At 46.9% G+C, this 20,140-nt stretch overlaps 1 protein-coding gene across 4 annotated transcripts in view; it reads right to left on the bottom strand.

Annotated features, from left to right (window-relative positions):
• Nucleotides 1-20,140, bottom strand: part of DVL3 (dishevelled segment polarity protein 3) — a 90,942-nt gene that overhangs the window by 70,030 nt on the left and 772 nt on the right. The window lies entirely within an intron of this gene.

Here is a 20,140-nt window from a genome sequence, read left to right as displayed (position 1 = left end):
AGATTCTCTATGGGGTTCAGGTCAGGCGAGTTTGCTGGCCAATCAAGCACAGTAACCAACAGTCATTGAACCAGGTTTTGGTGCTTTTGGCAGTGTGTGCGGGTGCCAAGTCCTGCTGGAAAATGAAGTCAGCATCCCCATAAAGCTCGTCTGCGGAAGGAAGCATGAAGTGCTCCAAAATCTCCTGGTAGACGGCTGCATTGACCCTGGTCTTAATGAAGCACAGTGGACCAACACCAGCAGATGACATGGGCTCCCCAAATCAACACAGACTGTGGAAACTTCACACTGGACTTCAAGCATCTTGCAGTGTATGCCTCTCCATTCTTCCTCCATACTCTGGGTCCTTGGTTTCCAAATGAGATGCAAAAGTTGCTCTCATCAGAAAAGAGGACTTTGGACCACTGAGCAACAGGACCTTGGACCATTGTGCTTCATTAAGACCAGGGTCAACGCAGGGTCAAACCAAGAGATTTTGGAGCACTTCATGCTTCCTTCCGCAGATGAGCTTTATGGGGATGCTGACTTCATTTTCCAGCTGCCCACACCTTGTTTTATTGATTGCATGTAATATTCTAATTTTCTGAGATGGTGGATTTGGGGTTTTCATGAGGTGTACGCCATAATCATCACAATTATGACAAATCACGGCATGAACTATCTTGCTTTGCATGTAATGAGTCTTATCTCATATATATTAGTTTCACCTTTTAAGTTGCATTACTGAAATAAATGAACTTTTGCACAATATTCTAATTTTTCGAGTTTCACCTGTAGTCCTCGGCTTAAAACCACTTGCTCAGTGATGGTTTGAAGTTACAAAAAGTGACTAACAGCTGTTTTTCACACTTATGACCATTGCAACATCCCCATGGTGAGGAGATCAAAATTCGGACGCTTGACAAGCGGCATGCATTTATGACGGTCGCAGTGTCGCGGGGTCATGTGATCCCGACCTTTGCGACCTTCTGACAAACAGAGTCAATGGGGAAGCCAGATTCACTTAACAACCGTGCTACTAACTGAACAACTGGAGTGATTCACTTAACAAGAAAGATCGTAAAACGGGGCAAAAATCACTTAACAACTGTTTTACTTAGCAATGGAAACTTACCCCACACACACACACACACACACTCATTCATTTATTCCTCAAGGAATAGTCATAAATCACATTTTCAGTGCTGTCGTAACTTTGAACAGTCACTGAATGGATGGTTGTAAGTCAAAGACTACCAGTACAGATTATCCATAAAAGTCAAAGCAATTGAGTCAATAAATAGAGATCACTAGATCAAAAGAAGGAATTGTGCTTCCTTGCCTATACCAATAATGCGTATTTTTTTCGGAGGCAACAGCTGCACTTGACCATAGTCAAAGAAAGAAGGAACAGAGCCAGCACAAAACCTGTGTGTGATTTAATTTACATTAGTAGTGTAGTAGTAGTAGCAGTAGAAGTAGTAGTAGTATTGAGTAATCTTTGGTGAGATTCACAGCCTTTGGGACTGGTTAGTAGCTCAACAGCTCGAGTTCTAACCAACGACTTAGGAACCGTTAAGATAACATCGGAGGATATAAGCTGTTCCGAGTAGGGTGCCTTTTTGTAGAATCAGAATTTTCAAGTCTAGTAAATTTAGAATTTCCAAATAGTGAGGTAGCCCCTTAGGTATTGCTCCAAGGGCTCCAGTTACAATCGGGACAACAAATGATTTCTTTTTCCACAGTCGCTCAACTTCAATTTGCAAGTCCCGGTACTTTGTGATTTTTTCTTGCTGTTTATCTTCAATTCGCGCATCACCAGGTATTGCAATGTCAATGAACCATACTTTTTTCTTTTCAACTATTTTATGTCAGGTGTGTTGTAGGCCAAGTGCCTGTCAGTCTGGATTCTGAAGTCCCACAAGATCTTGACTTTCTCATTCTCTAAAACCTTCTCAGCCAAAACGGGGTGCTGGGGGGATGGGGTGAACGCACACGTGCAAACCCCCAAAACTCAATGTGGGCACCCCCACATGCTCCCCGCCCCCTCACCATCACGCATGCATGGCAGAGCCCCGAAGACCAGCTGGCCAGCAGGAGGTGTGCACACATGCGCAGTGGAGATAGACTGGGGCGACGGCTGGCATGCCCTCAGAGAGGGCTCTGCATGCCCCCTGTAGCACGCGTACCATAGGTTTGCCATCACTGCCCTATACCTTGGTAATTTGGATATTTTCACAAGCTGTTTGAAAGGTGAGATGTGTTAAAAACACTTAAGGCGTTTTCCCGGCTCTTTAAATCTCCATGTCTGCCTCCCTCTAAGCAAACCGGTCTCAAAATGTTTGGGAGACAATCCTATAGGTCGACCACCATATCCCAAAAGGGTTTTTTTTTTCCTTCAAAAGTCAACTAGACTTCTTTGTTTTTCCTTGAAGACCTTTTTACTTCTCATCCAAGAAGCTTCTTTAGTTCAGGCTAAATGGTAGAGAATGGAAGGATTTATATCCCCTGCAGTCATCCGGTCGTTAGCACTCTCTCTGAAACTGCAGATTCTATCCCGTCACATCTTGTTTCCAAAATTTTGTACCAATTCCTCCTCTCTTCCAAAATTTCTCATTCACTCCTGCTTCACTTTCCTTCGGATTTAGAAACTTCAAAAAAGAAAAATTGCAAAAACAGGCAAAATCTACAACCAGTCGAACTGGCCTCAAAAGAATCAGATGCTGTTTTTGTTGTGTTGTGTTTTAAATCAGGTGTTGCATATATTACGGTTAAGAATGGGCTGGAATATTAGGGCCCCCAGCCAGGCTTTTTCCCTTGAGGGAGGAGATGCTATCAGAAGTAAGCACAACAATCAACACTCCAAACTATTTTTCTGCTCCTCCCTGCTTAATCAGCTCATCGAGCAGGAAGGAAATTCCGTCTGTTGCATCATTTTACACAAGGATAGCTTTCTCTTCAAGGAGTAAGGCAGTGATGGCGAACCTGTTCAGCACAGAGTGGGGGCCGTGCTCCGGAAAAGCCAAACTTTCGGGTTCTAGCGCGCATGCATTCCTGGCGATCAGCTGGACAGTGTGCATGCGCAGGCCAGTTCTATCTATTTTACTAAACAATCTTTTTCAGAATTGATTCTTATTATGAGCTCTTGAACAGGAAGGTCTTAGAAGACAAACACACACACACACACACACCTTTGGTGATAGGGTTTCCTGCCTAGGCAGGGGGTTGGACTAGAAGACCTCCAAGGTCCCTTCCAACTCTACTATTGTATTGTATTGTATTGTATTGTATTGTATTGTATTGTATTGTATTGTATTGTATTGATTTGCTATCCAATGAATATCTTATGCCACCAAGAACCTGGCAGGAATTTACAAATGAGAACGGGTGTGGAAATTTGCAATGGCACTCAGCCCTGTTCTGAAAAAAAAAATCTGATAAATTTACCAGCAAATCAAACAACGAACGTCATAAGCAGCTTAAGAGTAAGGGAGACAAGTTAATACACATGTTTATATTAAGACATAGCCAGTCATTATTTGGTTGTTCAAAGTCACAATAGGCCGTTCAAGTTCTTCCTATTTATTTAAACATACCTAAGAATTCCAATCTTTCCATCTAACTATTGCTTCATAGAAATGCTAGGATTAGAAACGGTGACCTGATTAGACGTTAGAAAATAGAAATAAGAAATAGGGGGGATGTTAGCAGATATAATTTTTACATAAGAGAATACAAGTAACAATTTGATGGAAAAGATCAGAGGTTGAAAGATGATATTACCATGTATGCTAATAATATTATTGGCATTAAAATGGAATGCTGAAACACTGAATAACTACTTTAAAAAACTTTAAAACATTTTTAAAAGCCATGTATATTAATACTAGGATTATATAAGTTTGATTAATATAACAACTGTTACGATTATCATTATTGATTTTTTATCAAAATGAATTACACCCAGGGGCCACATTGTTCCATGTATTGATATGGATGTATACTTAAAAATAAAAATCTAATAAAACGTTTTTTTTAAAAAGAGTAAGGGAAACAAGTTCAAACTAAGCCAGAAATCCAGTGATGGGATTCAGCCAGTTCGGCCTGGTTCGAGTGAACCCATTGTTAAATTGCTGGCTGGCCCCACCCCTTCCTGCCCCACTCTTTCAGGGAGTCACCCAGCGCCCCATTTTGGCTCTCTGGTAAGTGCAGAGAGGCCTACTAGGCCCAAAACAGGGCGCGACGAGGTGTGCCGTTGCCCGCCTGCGGCCTATTTTTGCTCCCAAGAGGCTGCAGAGAGGCCTACTAGGTGCAAAAAGGGACGCGGGTAAGAGGGCAAGGCCCCCAGCACGTTTTGCTCCCAGTGGGGTGCAGGAGGCCAAAGGCTGCCTGTCACACACCCTGACCACGCCTAACCTGCCTGGCCATGCCCACCCACCAGTGGTGGGTTGCAGGGGGTACACTGCAGGGGGTAGAGGCATACCAGAGCCTGCCCGGAGCACCAGATACCATTCCGGTACGGTGCTCCGGTGGGCCCACCCTCACGCCCAAGCTCCTTACTGGTCTTTTAAGTCTTTGGCGCTTCCGCGCACAGCGCATACAGCACCTGCGCAACGCTCCGCTGAGCAGCTTGAGCATCACGGAGGCGCTAAGACGCATGCGCACGCTGCGCACGTCCATGTGGACACCTCCAGGCCCGTTCCAATCATACCAGTTGGAACGGGATCTGGAACCCCCCAATGCCACCCACCCAGTCATTAGGGCAGAGAACCAGTTGTTAAATTATTTGAATCCCACCACTGCACAAATGCCTGCTTCTCTGTCATTCAATGGAGCGAAGAGAATGACTCACTGCTATAACCAGGTTTCATCAGGCCAATATGTCTCTCAGCTGCCGACCAGTTTAGGTGGCCACCAAAAATTCCATCCTAACATCGAGATTCTGAAGACAATTCCCTAACACAGGTAGTCCTCGACTTAAAATCAGAATCTCGATATTCGGATGGCATTTTTGGTGGCCACCTAAACTTAAGCCTGATTGGCAGCTGAGAGGCTCAGGAAAACACACGAAGGCCCTGTGCTTTCCAAGGGTTGTCTGAATGTCCATTACTGTATTCAGCTTTGGGGTTGAGCCTGGATCTGGAAAGCAGCCATTTCATTACACCACAAAGGAGAATGTCAAGAGACGTCTATCTGCAGCTCTACAGCCTCAGGTTTAACCCGATCTCCGTGTTACAAACGCTGGGAACAGGCTCTCTGCAAAACATCTGCCAGCAGTAGTTATATTTCATGGAGCGAGACAGCTACTGCACTGGGTTAGGGGAAAAAAAACAGTAATTACAGTGTCACGGTGTTGGAAGATACCATTAGGCTTTAGAATCGTTCTTCCCTATTTGTTGCAGGAATCCGAATTAAAATATCTCTAATATCAGGCTTGTGTTGAACACCACCCCAAAACCAATGGGATCTCAAGTTCTCAGTGATTCCAATGTTGACCGGTTCTTGCCGTTGCTCAAAATATTCTATCACAATCCACTCTGAAATCCATTTTGTACTCTGAGATGATACAGATGCCATTTTTGGCATCTTTTTAAGTCCTGGAATAGAGCTATCCTATATGCCCGTGATGGTGAACCTATGGCCCGCGTGCCACAAGTGGCACGCGGAGCCATTTGTCAGGGCACGCAAGGCGCTGCCCAGTTAGCTGACCAGCGCGCATGCGTGCGCAGGCCAGCTGAGTTCACCTTTTTAAAAGCTATTTTTCGCCTTCCCCAGGCTCCAGAGGCTTTATAGGAGCCTGGGGAGGGCGAAAAGAGCCTCCCCCGCCCTCCCCGGAGGCTTCAGGGAACGTCCCTGAAGCCTTCGGAACACTTAAAACCACCCTCCGAGCAAACCGGAAGTGACTTCCGGGTTGCTCGGAGGGTCGTTTTAAGCGTTCCAAAGGCTTCAGGGACCGTCCGAGGCTTCCCTGATGCCTTTGGAGCGCTTAAAACGACCCTCCGAGTAACCCGGAGGTCGGTTTGCTTGGAGGGTCGTTTTAAGCGCTCCGAAGGCTTCAGGGAAGCCTCTGGACAGTCCCTGAAGCCTCCGGAGGGCCTCCGGGGAGTCGGGGGAGGCTCTTCTTGCCCTCCCCAGGCTCCTATAAAGCCCCTGGAGCCTGGGGAGGGCAAAAAAAACCATGTAAAAATGGGGGGGTCACGTGTTGTGCGCGCATGCGCACTGGGGGGTCACGCATTGCATTATGGGTGCGGCACGCCCGCACTCGACCCCCCTGCGCTCCCCCCACTTGTGGCACGCGAGCCAAAAAAGGTTCGCCATCACTGCTATATGCCTTCAAAGGGACATGATGGCTCAGTGGCTAAGATGCTGAGCTTGTCGATCAGAAAGGTCGGTGGTTCGGCGGTTCGAATCCCTGGCGCTGCGTAACGGCGTTACTTGTCCCAGCTTCTGCCGACCTAGCAGTTTGAAAGCACGTAAAAAAAATGCAAGTAGGGAAATAGGAACCACCTTTGGTGGGACGTTAACAGCGCCCCGTGGACCTTCAGCGTTTAGTCATGCCAGTCACATGACCACAGAGACATCTCCGGACAGTGCTGGATCTTCAGCTTTGAAACGGAGATGAGCACTGCCCCCTAGAGTCAGGAACGACTAGCACATATGTGTGAGGGGAACCTTTACCTACTGTATATGCCTTCAACAGCCTCTTCTCAAAGCTAAACATACAACGTTCTCTCATTCTCCTAGCATTCACTGTACAGGTAGTCCTTGACTTACAACCTTTCATTTAGTGACCGTTCAAAGTTGCAACAGGGCTGAAAAAAGGGACTTATGAACGTTTTCCTCACTTATGACCGTGGAAGCATCCCCGTGATCAAAATCCGTGTGCTTGGCAACTGACTCATATTTATGACGGTCACAATGTCCTGGTGGGTCACGTGATCCCCTTTTGCGACCTTCTGTCAAGCAAAGTCAATGGGGAAGTCAGATTCACTTAACAACTGTGTTACCGATTTAACAAGTGCGGTGATTCACTTAACAACGGTGGCCAAAAGGGGCAAAAATGTCTCGCTTCAGGCTCAGTTCTGATTTTAAGTTGAGGACTACCTTTGTTTACCCAAAAAGAAGGCGAGACTAAATTTCAGACAATCCCACCCCGAACACAAAACAGAGACAGAAATAAAAAAATATACAGACACAAATACCATCTTCGCACGCTGTTCACCTGGGAATGCACATTTCTCCCTCTCTATGTAAACTCACAGTGGTACAGATAGTCCTTGATTTACGACCACAATTGGGCGTTAAATAGGGCAAAAATCCACTGAACCGCTGTCTCGCTCAGCAACATAAATTCCAGGTTGAATTGTGCTCATCAATCAAGGACTACCTATCCATGTTTCTACCTGTGTATCTTCCAAAATTTACACTCCAGGAAAGGAGTAGGATTATGAAAAAAACGATGTCGATTAAATAATTGTAAACCGAAATTGAAAAACTCTGCATAAGGAAACTCCCAGGCTCAATCCTCACAGGGTGAACAATTTGTGTTCAGAAATTGTGGGTCCTCCCTCACTGGAGGTTTTAAAGAAGAGCTTGGATAGCCATTTGGCTAAAATGGTATAGGACAACGATGGCGAACCTGTTTTGGCTCGCGTGCCATAAGGGGGGGGGAGCGCAGGGGGGTCATGCACGGGCGTGCCACACCCATAATGCAATGCGCGACACAAACACTCCAGTGCGCATGCGTGCATGAGAAGCGCTCCCCCCTTATTTTTCCATGCTTTTTTCACCCTCCCCAGGCTCAAGACTTTATAGGAACGTGGGGAGGGCGAAAACAGCCTCCCCCACCCCCCACCCCCCGGAGACTCTCCAGAGGCTTCAGGGACCTTCACTAAAAAGGACCCTACGAGCAAACCGGAAGTGACTTCCGGTTTTCTCGTAGGGTGGTTTTTAGTCCTCTGGAGGCTTCAGGGAAGCCTCCTGAAGGTCCCTGAGGCCTCCGGACGGCTTAAACCCACCCTCCGAGCAAACCGGAAGTGACTTCTGGTTTGCTTGTAGGGTCCATTTTAGTCCTCCGGAGGCTTCAAGGAAGCCTCCTGAAGGTCCCTGAAGCCTCCGGAGGGCTTAAACTGACCCTCCGAGCAAACCGGAAGTCCGTTCCTGAACTTCCGGTTTGCCCATAGGGCCGGTTTTTTGCGCTCTGGAGACTTCAGGGAAGCTCCTGAAGCTTCCGGAGGACCTCTGGGGGGGGGGGTGAGGCTCTTTTCACCCTCCCCAGGCTCCAATAAAGCCTCTGGAGCCTGGGGAGGGCGAAAAATGGCTTTAAAAAAGGCTGAACTCAGCTGGCCAGCGCGCGCATGCCTTGCGTGCCCTGACAAATGGCTCCACGTGCCACCTATGGCACGCGTGCCATAGGTTCGCCATCCCGGGTGTAGGATCTCCTGCTTAAAGAGGGTTGAACTAGAAGACTTCTAAGCTCCCTTCCAACTCTGTTATTCTGTTATTCTCCGTCTCAAAATAGGTCTGGAGAAGCAAGCTACGGTTTTAAGGCTAGCTGTCCAGGTGCTGCCAACCAGGTGATCAATTCAGGTGCTTAATTTCTCCCCTTTCACCTCAGGGAAGGAAAAAGAGCATGGCCAGGTTACTCGACATCTCTACCACCCTGGGGCTTCGCCAAAACGCCACGTCTGGCCAACCAAAAGGATTGCCACCCTTGTTCTCTTTTTCCAGCCAAGGACCATGTGGTCCCTAAACCGGCATTTATTTCAATTATGCTGGCTGAGGATAATGGTTTTTAGCATCAACACATCTGGGAGGCACCAGACTGGGGAAGGCTGATCTACAGGTTTCTTCCCTCCAAGTTAAATTAATGAGGTAACTTCTGCCAAGAAATTACTCAGGGCAAAAAAAAAATATTACAGTAATGATTTTTAATTTATTTATTTAATTGTTCTTCCATTCAATCAGGTCGCATTCTCAGAGCCGGCATGGACGAACCCCTGAAGTTTTCTGGGCAAGATTTTTCAGAAGTGGTTTGCCGTTGCTTCCTTCTGAGGGCTGGGAGAAAGTGACTGGCCCAAGGACACTCAGTTGGCTTTGTGCCTAAGGCAGAATTAGAACTCATGTTCTCGATTTCAAGCCTGATATCTTAACCCCTGCACCAGTGTGTGTGTGTGTGTGTGTGTGTGTGTGTGTGTGTGTTTTCCAGCATAACTCTGGAATGCCTGCAGCAATTTCAACCAAACCTGGTATACAGATGACTTACTCTCTGGAAACAAATACTGTGGGGGTAAGACACCCCTAAAACCCCTCAGTGTGTGTCTTCTGTTAAGATACAGCTTGTTGTGCCTTGAAATGGCTTCTACTGTACTGTCGTAAAATGGCTTCTACTGTGCAGCGCAGTGGAGTTGCCATGGTAATGGCTTCACAGTACTCCACAAGGCGGCTCCCTCTGGTAAGGGGGAAAATCCAACATTAGAAATTACGTTTGGTCCGGACATTTCCCCCCTATAAATAAAAACCCGGGCAACGGTGAGTTATCAGCTAGTAGTATTTTAAAAGTACCCAGTCATCTCCTGAGCCAGTCACAAGGAATCCACGAAGGCTTGTCATGGCTGGCTCAGGAATTCTGGGAGTTGAAGTCCACCAGTCATAAAAGGGCCCTCTGTTCCCCACCCCTGCTTTAAAGAATTGGGGCAGTGACATAACAGGCCTGCACAAAATCCCCAGCTAATTCCTTTTGAGAGGCACGACAGGCGCCAAACTAATCTAAGGACGGCACTTTCCTTGTTCCCTGACTGAGCCTGTTGGCAGCAAAATGGGTGGAGGACCACATCACTACAGCTTTGCTCAAGGCAAGGCAAGGCAGGCCTGCCGCTCCGCCAAATGTGCAACAAGGGAAAAAATTAGCAAAGAAAACAAGCCGCATTGTACACCCGGGTCTCGCAACGGGCGCTGCTCTCTCGCCAGCCCAGAACAGCCCAAGCAGCTCCCGCCAACCGTCATCAGCAAACCGAAATGCCAACTTGGAACACCCCACGGCTGGCAGCCGGTAAAGCTGAGGGAGAAACGGAGGGCGCGTCACCCCAGCCGGCGTTTGAAAAAGCTGCAGCTCCTTGAGCGAGGGATCCAAGCCTTTCGTTAGAAACCTTCTCTGCTAGGAAGGTGGGGGGGGAGGGTGGCGGGGGAATAATTCTGGCATGGATTTCAAACCGATCTCCGCACAATGGAAATAAATCAAGCGGACTGTTTTATCCCCGTCAACGTATCTTCCCCTGTGCAAGAGACGGCTGCCAAAAAAAAATAAACAGCCCTGGGAATTCCAGTCTCCCTTGCTTTGCTCCCAAACCAGTCCCGTTAAAAAAGGCAGCCATGATCCCAGTGGTGGATCCTACCGGTTTAACAACCGGTTCGGCAATGACGCGCTTCGCACGCTATCACTCACTGTGCAGTTTTGAGAAAAAGTACCTTCCGCATTACTGCTGGGGAGGAAAAGAGCTGAGGCGCGGCAATTCGCTCTGTCGAGCGAGTCAGCGGAAAAGATATAGGTGAGTTGAGCGTAGGGGCGGGCGGGCGGGCCCACTTCATCATCAGAGCGAACCAGTTCAGTCCCAGCTGATGGTCAAAGCTACCAGTTTGCCCAAACTGGTCCGAACTGGTAGATTCCCACCCCTGCATGAACCCCTTGGAGGAAAAGGGGGGTGATAATTAAGAGGCCTCTGTTGTATCCTCAGAGTAGCAGTTGGGATTGCAACTGCCAAGCATCGGCTAAGGAGAGCTTTTGATATGATTCGGCTTGGGATTAAAAAGTACACACTAGTTCCAGTCAGGGGAAACCTGGTTTAGGAGAGAAACTCTCCCATTGCTCTATCTTACTGGTGTTTGTTTTAGAGGAGGGGGAATTGTAGGGGGGAGGAATGGACGCTTCCAAAAGAACAAACAAGGGCTTCTTGTCAGGGCCGGCCAGAATCCAGAGTCAAAATGGAGGTCACTGCAACGCAGAAATTTGGCAGCTTGAACCAAAAATCAAAAAGTAACAGAGAAATGGATGGAAGTGGAACAGAAAAAAATTGAAATTCTTAAGAATTACAGCAGGCTAATTATTTAGAGCAGGGGTGTCCAAACTTGGCAACTTTAAGACTTGTGGACTTCAACTCCCAGAATTCCCCAGCCAGCATGGCTGGCTGGGGAATTCTGGGAGTTGAAGTCCACAAGTCTTAAAGTTGCCAAGTTTGGACACCCCTGATTTAGAACAATAATTGTTTAATTATTGAAACGGAGATGAGCATCGTCCCCTAGAATGGGGAACAACTAGCACATGTGTGCGAGGGGAACCTTTACCTTTCATTATTTAGAGCAGGGGTGTCAAACTGGGCTCAGCATTGTGGTTCTCTTTCGCGGGCTGGTCGGGAGAGGGGACAGATGTCTCCTGCGGCACCCTGCCGGACAAAACAGGGCACGGAGGGGGGGGTGTCTCACGCAGTCTCCCACCACACCCCATTTTCAGCCTGAATGGCCTCCAGCACTTTGCGTGCCCCTCCCTTGCCCTGTTTTGGCTGCCAAAGACACCGCGGGCCGGTCCTTTGCTATTTCCAGGCTGGCACCGCGAGCTGGATTCAAGCATCTCGTGGGCCAAATCCAGCCCGCGGGCCTTGAGTTTGACATCCCTGACCTAGAGTTTTCCCACTGCATGTCATTGGAAGAAGACAAGTCTCCCAAATAAAGCTTCTTTTACCAAACAAAATTCAGCCAATGAATATTATTTTCTTTCCACAAACTTTTACGGTTATGCGTACAGGTAGTCCTCAGATTACGACCACAACGCAGCCCGACATTTCTGCGGCTAAGTGAGTTTTGCGCCATGTTGTGACCTTTCTTATCACAGCCGTTAAGGGAATCACTGCAGTTGTGTAAGTCAGCCACACGGTTATTAAGTGAATCTCGCTGCCCCACCGATTTTGCTTGCCAGAAGGTCGCAAAAGGGGATCACCTGACCCGGGGACGTTGCGACCGTCATAAATATGAGCCAGTTGCCAAGGGTCTGGATTTTTATCGCGTGACCATAGGGATGCTGAAACGGTCGTAAGTGTGAAAATGGTCATAAGACACTTTTCCCAGTGCGGTTAACATCAAACGGTCGCTAAATGATTGGTCGTAAGTTGAGGACTACCTGTATTTTATTGCATAGCTTTTCTCCCATCCTTCTTCCCCAAAATTTGAGTTGGCACATTTGACCTCTGCACTCCTTTCTGTTATCCTCATTCCTCTGATATCTGGCTTATAAAGCACCCTAAGCTATTGTTTGTTTTACCAACGGTTTGCTAAATAAATTACACAACCAGCGGGCGGCCACACAATAGGGCGAGCCAGAAATTAAGGATGGCCAACCCACCCATGGAGGAGTTTACACAATATGCTAAAGCCCCAAACCAAACAAACATTATTATCACTTAGTGTGTTGTCTGAGCCGCAGCTCCCTGGCAGATAGTGGAACTGATGGCTGAGTGAGTTTGGTTGCAACACTTCCTTCCTTGAAGCCCTCCACTCTTACGGTCTAAAATCCTGTAGCTATTTTGGACAGGAACTCTCAATCTCTTGCCATTGATCTGTTAGCTGGAGTAAATAATTAGAATTGAACTGGAAGGGACCTTGGAGGTCTTCTAGTCCAACCCCCTGCTCAAGCAGGAGAAACTACACTACAGTATACTATCTCAGACAAGTGACTGTCCAGTCTCTTCTTCAAAACCTCCAGTGATGGAGCGCCCACAATTCCTGGTGGCAAGCTGTTCCACTGGTTAATTGCCCCTCACTGTTAGGAACTTTCTCCTTAATTCCAGGTTGCTTCTCTCCTTGATTAGTTTCCATCCATTGTTTCTTGTCCTGCCCTCGGATGCTTGGGACAACAATTTGACCCCTTCTTCTTTGTGGCAGCCCGTCAAATACTGAAATACTGCTAGCATTTCGCCCCTAATTCTTCTTTTCCTTAGACTAGCTAAACCCAAATCCTGCAGCCGTCCTTCGTATGTTTTAGTCTCCAGGCCTTTGATCATCTTAGCTGCTCTTCTCTGAACCTTTTCCAAAGTCTCAACATTTTTTTGGTAATATGGTGACCAAAACTGGTTGCAGTATTCCAGTTGTGGTCTCACTAGGGTTTTGTAAAGCAGCACTGATCCTTCACGGGATCTTGATTCCATACCTATGTTTATACAACCCAGGATTGTATCAGCTTTTTTGGCGGCGGCTGCACACGGCTGGCTCATGTTTAAGTGATCAGCCATTGGGACTCCAAGGTCCCTCTCAAAGTTACTGTGTTTCAGCCAGATCTCACCTAATCTGTACTTATACCTTTGATTTTTTTTTCCCCCGCCTAAATGTAAAGTTTGCTCTTCTCCACAATAAAATTGATTTTCTGGGATAGGGCCCATTGTTCAAGTTTGTTAAGATAAATACCATATTTTTCAGAGTATAAGACGCACCAAGATTTTGAAGAGGCAATTTAAAAAAAAAAAGTTTTTGCACTCTGCAAACCTCCCCAAAATGGCCCTTTTTTTGCAAAAACTGGCCCTTTTTTCAAAAAAGGGGCATGAATAGCCTTTAGGAGGCTTGTAGAGTGCTCCTGGAGGGATGGGGGGATCCCAAAATGAGCAAAAAACAGCCTGTTTTTTTTCTCCAAAAAACGGCATGCATAGCCTTTAGGAGGTTTATAGAGTGCTCCTCGGGGCTGGGGGGGGGGGCAAAATTGAGCAAAAAACAGCCTGTTTTTCGCTCATTTCCCCAGCCCCCAGGAACACTCTGAAAGCCTCCTAAAGGCTATGTACGGCCATTTTTGCGAAGGGGGCGGGGTTTCTGGAGGCAAAAATATACTGCATTCAGTGTATAAGATGCACCCAGATTTCCAGGCTCTTTTTTGAGGGAAAAAGGTGCGTCTTATACTCCGAAAAATACAGTAATGTTCACTCAGATGGGACTCTGAGAGGGAGAGAGGGAGCAAGAGAGGGAGCAGAGACAGAAAAAAGAGGGAGGGAGAGAAAATGTATAAGAAAAAAGAGAAAGAGACTATGGGTGAGAAAGAGAGAAAGAGTGTGACAGAGAGAATAGAGAGGAAAAGAAATGGTGTGTGAGAGAGGGGGGAGAGAGAAAGCAAGAGAGAGGGAGCAGAGAAAGAAAAAAGAGGGAGGGAGAGACGGAGAGAGAGAAAATGTATAAGAAAAAGAGAAAGAGAAAGACTGTGGGTGAGAAAGAGAGAAAGTATGTCAGAGAGAGAACAGAGAGAAAAAAGATTGTATGCGAGGTCGGAGAGAAAGCAAGAGAGAGGGAGCAGAGACAGAAAAAAGAGGGAAGACGGGAGAGAAAATGTATAAGAAAAAAGAGAAAGAGACTGTGGGTGAGAAAGAAAGTGTGTCAGAGAGAGAACAGAGAGAAAAAAGATTGTGTGAGAGAGAGGGGGGGTGGGGAGGGGTGCCAACAGAGTCAAGGTAGGCATTTTTTGAATTTCTGAAAAGCCAAGCCCAAAAGGTTTGCCATCACTGGCACAGACTGAAGAAGAATTCCAATGTTATCTCAGACTTTGGCTTCATGTGATTTCAGGTTATTTCCTCGTTAACAAAACAAGGGGATGCTATTCCAGACATATGCATAGGAAATATGATAAGCACTAAGGCAGATAATTTGATAACAAGGAGTCCCTTGGATATGAACGAGGCTGAGGTCTAAATTTGGTAGATAAATACAGATAGCCATTGACTTACGTCCACAATGGAGACCATTTCTGTGGCTAAGGAAAACATTTTGCTAAGTGAGTTTGGCTCCATTTTGCAACCTTTCTGGCCACAGTTGTTAAGTGAATCACTGCAATGGTTAAGTTACTAACACGGTTGTTAAGTGAATCTGATTTCTCCATTGACTTTGCTTATATCATAAATATGAACCAGTTGCCAAGCGTCTATAATCGTGAGGAGCACAACAATTTTAATCATCCCTGTTGTTGTTAGTTGCGAAGTTGTGTCTGACCCATCGCAACCCCATGGACAACGTTCCTCCAGGCCTTCCTGCCCTCCACCATCCCCCGGAGTCCATTTAAGCTCACGCCGACTGCTTTGGTGACTCCATCCAGCCACCTCATTCTCTGTCGTCCCCTTCTTTTTTTGCCCTCCATCGTTCCCAGCATGAGGCTCTTCTCCAGGGAGTCCTTCCTTCTCATTAGGTGACCAAAGTCTTTGAGTTTCCTCTTCAGGATCTGGCCTTCTAAAGAGCAGTCAGGGTTGATCTCCTCCAGGACTGACCGGTTGGATTGTTTTAATCATCCCTACAAACTTTCAAATTATACCTGTAGCATTTTGGGGGATGTTGGATAAGACTCTTGAGAAAATTCTGGGGGTTGAAGTCCACAAGTCTTAAAAGTTGCCAAGGTTGGAGAGCCCTGCTTTAGAAGGACAGATCCTGAAGCTGAAGTATTTTGGCCACCAAATGAGAAGAGGGGCCTCCTTGGAAAAGAAATTGGGAAATGTGGGGAAAGATGGAAGGCAGAAGAAGAAGGGGACGGCAGAGGATGAGATAGATAGATGGTGTCATCAACACAATTAACATGAATTTGGGCAAACTCAGGGTGACAGTGAGAACAGGGGGGACGTGGAATACTACAAAGTATGGGTCTCAAAGAGTCAGACACAACTTAGTGACTGAACAATGACTAGCACTTTTAAAATCATTCCTTTTACATATTTCAATTTGGGGGTGGTGGTGTTGTACTAATATGCAACACAAGAGCCACAATGGTACTGAACCAGCACCAAGGAGACTCTAGTTCAAAAGTCAGCAACTTGCAGCTCTGGAGCCACATGTGGCTCTTTCATCCCTCTGCTGCGGCTCCCTGTCACCGGTCAGCACCACAATTTTGAAAGGAACTTCCGGTTTGGGGGTGGAGCGGGGGAAGCAGGACATGCGAGGAAGAGACTCTATGGTAAGGGGCGGGTTTTCCGAACAGCTCCACAATTGATAGGGCTTTCGGTTAGGACAGGTAGAGGAAAAAGGACACCGTGCTAGGAGGAGACTCTATGGTGGGGAAACTGGACTTCCGGTCAGCTCCAGAATTGAACTGGGGGGAGTGGGGAGGGATTTTCCAGTTAGGACCTTTGTGGCTCTTTGAGTATTTAAGGTTGCCGACTCCTGCTCTAGTTCTAATCCACCCATAGCTACAGAATCTACCTCCTAGGCTTATTGTGGGGAAAATTGGAGGGAGCCCTAGGTATACTACCTAAAGTAGCTTTTACTCGTCCGAACTCCGTGCATCAGCTCGTTACGAGCAAATAATTCAGCCTTCAAATGGTGAAAAAGAAAAACAGTCTGAAGATTATTCAGGCCAGATCTACAGGTAGCCCTCACCTTACGACCACAACTACCGAGCCCAAACTTTCGGTTGCTAAGCGAGACATTAAATGAATTTTGTCCCGTTTTGCAGCCTGTCTTGCCACAACTGTTAAGTGAATCGCTGCAGTTGTTATTACCTTAGTAACATAGTCCATTGACTTTGCTGGTGAGACGGTTGCAAAAGGGGATTCACGTGGGACACTGGCAACTGTCATAAATATGAGTCAGTCGCCAAGTGTGTGAAGTTTGATCATGTGGCCGTGGGGATGCTGCAACGGTCGTTAAGCATGAAAAACAGTCATAAGTCACCTTTTCAGCGCCGCTGTAAATTCAGACGGTCAGTAAATGAACTGTTGTATATTGAGGCCTATCTGTATTTCGTCTCCAATAAGCTGGAGGCTAAACAACCACGACAGGGCCGCAGTGGCTCAATGGCTAGGACGCTGAGCTTATCAATCAGAATGTTCAGCAGTTCGGTGGTTTGAATCCCTAGCGCTGCGTAACGGAGGGAGCTCCCGTGACTTGTCCCAGCTTCTGCCAACCTAGCAGTTCAAAAGGATGTAAAAATGCAAGTAGAAAACTAGGGACCACCTTTGGTGGGAAGGTAACAGCGTCCCGCACACCTTCGGCATTGAGTCATGCCGGCCACATGGCCACGGAGACAGCGCCGGCTTTTCAGCTTTGTAAAGGAGATGAGCACCGCTCCCTAGAGTCGGGAATGAATAGCGCGTATATGCGAGGGGAGCCTTTGCCTTTAAACAACCACGAGGTAGGGAGTCAGCGAGACAAAGGGGGCCTCCTTGTGTGCCCCAGGCATCAAAACTTCCTAGGCTGGCCCTATCCCACCAGCTGAACTCTGAACTAGAGAGGACAAAAGGGCTATTTTGGGAAACCATTTGTTGAGAAGAGATTGAGTTCCACCAAAAGTATTTTCCAGCCAAGCAGTTACAACAGTGAAGAGGAGGAGGAGGAGGAGAGGAGAAATGTGAGTCTATGGCAGGATTCTACCCAGACTCCGGACTGATCAAAGACTCATCCTTCCACCATCTTTCTGGAAGATTACGAAGTTGGCATTCAAACTCTCCTGAACTCTGCAAGGCATCCAACAGGATCCCAGGACAGAAGCCAAAAACAATCAGCATTCATCGTTTTGGATTGTTTGTTTGGGGGAAAAGACCACAATATTGCTGGGGAGATCTGTCATTAGGCAACCATACAAACAAAACTGCAGGCTGGGATCGGATGGCTTTGACAAAGGGAAGCCCTCTCGTTTCCATAAGGCAGGAAAACAAACCAAGATCCCTCTTGGCCAGCAGCAGCAAAACCCAGGAGTGCAAACTGCGTCTGGCTACTACAATCCCCTCTGCCGAGGGTTTCGCCATCTTAAATGAGCATCTTTTGTCCATTAACCCACACCATGGGCCAAATCACTTGATCTGAAGCAGATCTTCAGAAACTGTGAATTGTGGACGTTGTAAAAACCTCAGGATGGGATTTAGTAAGATTCTAAAGCAGAGATCTTCAAACTTGGCAGCTTTAAGACTTGTGGACTTCAATTCTGGGAGTTGGTCCACAAGCCTTAAAAGTTGCCACGTTTGAGGACCCCTGTTCTAAAGCATTGAGAATCCTGGAGAATTAAACTGAGTGCAAGTCTTAGTAGAATTTGGGGTTGGAGAGAGCAGCAAATCCCCAATCCTCCAATGCAATCCAGGTAGTCCTCGACTTACGACCAGAACTGAGCCAAACATTTCTGTGGCTGAGCAAGATGGTTGTTAAGTGAGCTTTGCCCCATTTTTTTTTCTGGCCTCGCTCGCCACCTTTATTAAGTAAATCACTGCCGTTGTTAAGTTAGTATAACACCGTTGTTAAGTGACTGGTTCCCTGTCGACTTTGCTTGTCATAAGGTTGCAAAAAAGGGGATCCCATGACCTCGGGACAACCGCAACCGTCGTAAATATGAGTCAGTTGCCAAGCATCTGAATTTGGATCATGGGACCATGGGGCTTTCTGCAATGGCTTTACACGTGAAAAACGGTCATTCCATTCCATGCGATTGTTAACTTCAAACAGTCACTAAATGAATGGGTTGTATGTCAGGTAATCCTCCACTTAAAACCACAATCGTATCAGAATTCCCGTTGCTAAGCAAAGCGGTTATTCAGCGAGTCGTTCCCGGTTTTGCCATCTTTTTTTTTTGCTACAGCTATTAAGCAAATCGTGACAGTTCTCAAGTGCCTTACATGGCCATTAAGTGAATCTGAGCTCCTCCTTTGACTCTGTTTGTTGGAAGCCGGCTAGGAAGATCCCAAGCGGTGATCCTGTGATCCCAGAACCCTGCAACTCTCATAAATACATGCTAGTTGCCGAGCATTTGAATTTGGACCATGGAACTATATCAGGACCATGCAAAGACCAGTTCTATGTCACTTTTGTTCAATGCGGTTGTAACTTTGAACACACAATTTTAAAAAAATGGTTGTAAACAAAGGACTACCTGTAATGGATGTTGCAGACACATCTATTAAATTTAGTTGCTAACCTGTTAGCGGTCCAATTGAGAAACAGGGGGAAACATCCAACTTTCCACAAGTTATTCCTTTTATAAACGATAAAGCTCCAGCCAACATGGAACTGCTCTTGAGGTTCAGACAGGACATTTTTCCAGACTCTATCCCAATTAAAGCTGGCACCTTGGAACTGCCAATTACGGCCTAGCTTTTATAGATGGCAGGAACACTGCCATCTTAATTGGGATAATGAGCAGTCCAGCAACAGGGATCATCATGATGTAAAGCTCGATGCCTCGGGTTAAACCTGGGCTAACATTTCTGGTTATGGTTTCCCCAGTCGCAATGGATGGCTGTGAAGGTTGGATCATAAGGAAGGCTGAGCGCAAAGAATGGAGGCCTTTGAACTCTGGTGCTGGAGAAGACTCCTGCATTGAGTCCCTTGGACTGCAAGGCCATCCAACCGGTCAGTCCTAGAGGAGATCAACCCTGACTGCTCTTTAGAAGGCCAGATCCTGAAGAGGAGACTCAAAGAGTTTGGCCACCTAAGGAGAAGGAAAGACTCCCTGGAGAAGAGCCAAATGCTGGGAAAGACGGAGGGCAAAAGAAGAAAGTTACGGCAGAGAATGAGGTGGCTGGATGGAGTCCCCAAAGCAGTCGGCGTGAGCTTAAATGGACTTCAGAGGATGGTAGAGGACAGGAAGGCCTGGAGGAACATTATCCATGGGGCCACAATGGTTCGGACACGACTTCGCAACTAACAACAAGATTTCAGGGGCTGCGCATCTTATTTGAACCCAGACTGCTCAAGTAGCTTAAAGTACAACCTATTGGGTAGCAATCCCCCACGAGGGAAGCGGTTACTGACCACACCTCAAAAGAAATTGGGGGGGAATCAAAATTGACGATTAAATCCAGGAAGAAAATTGAGTTGCTGAAGCTGAGTTGAGCTGCAGTGGAACTGGCCCTATGCTCCGGAGGGGGGAAATTTGATTTCTCCCATGGGGAAGAAGATGGACATGGGATTCGAAGGAGCCAAAGAAGTTGGCCTTTGAAGATTTTATTGGGATAAATGAGAATATTTATAGCTTGGGGTTAGAATGAGGGCTGGTCCTTGCTGCTCTCTGGTCTTTTGTTGTTTCCTTGCAGATGTTTCATGACCCAAGTTACTAGTCTGGGTCATGAAAGGTCTGCAGGAAAGCAAGCAAGTTCAGAAAAGACCAAGGACACCACATTCCTCTCCCTCTTCCTCTCTCTAAACCCCAATCTCAGCACTGATGTTGTTACCT

The sequence above is a fragment of the Natrix helvetica genome (genome assembly GCF_964273705.1).
Source record: "Natrix helvetica genome assembly, chromosome: 5".
Lineage (NCBI taxonomy): Eukaryota > Metazoa > Chordata > Lepidosauria > Squamata > Natricidae > Natrix > Natrix helvetica.
The sequence above is the reverse complement of the archived record's forward strand: the minus strand, read 5'-3'. Positions and strand labels throughout refer to the sequence as shown.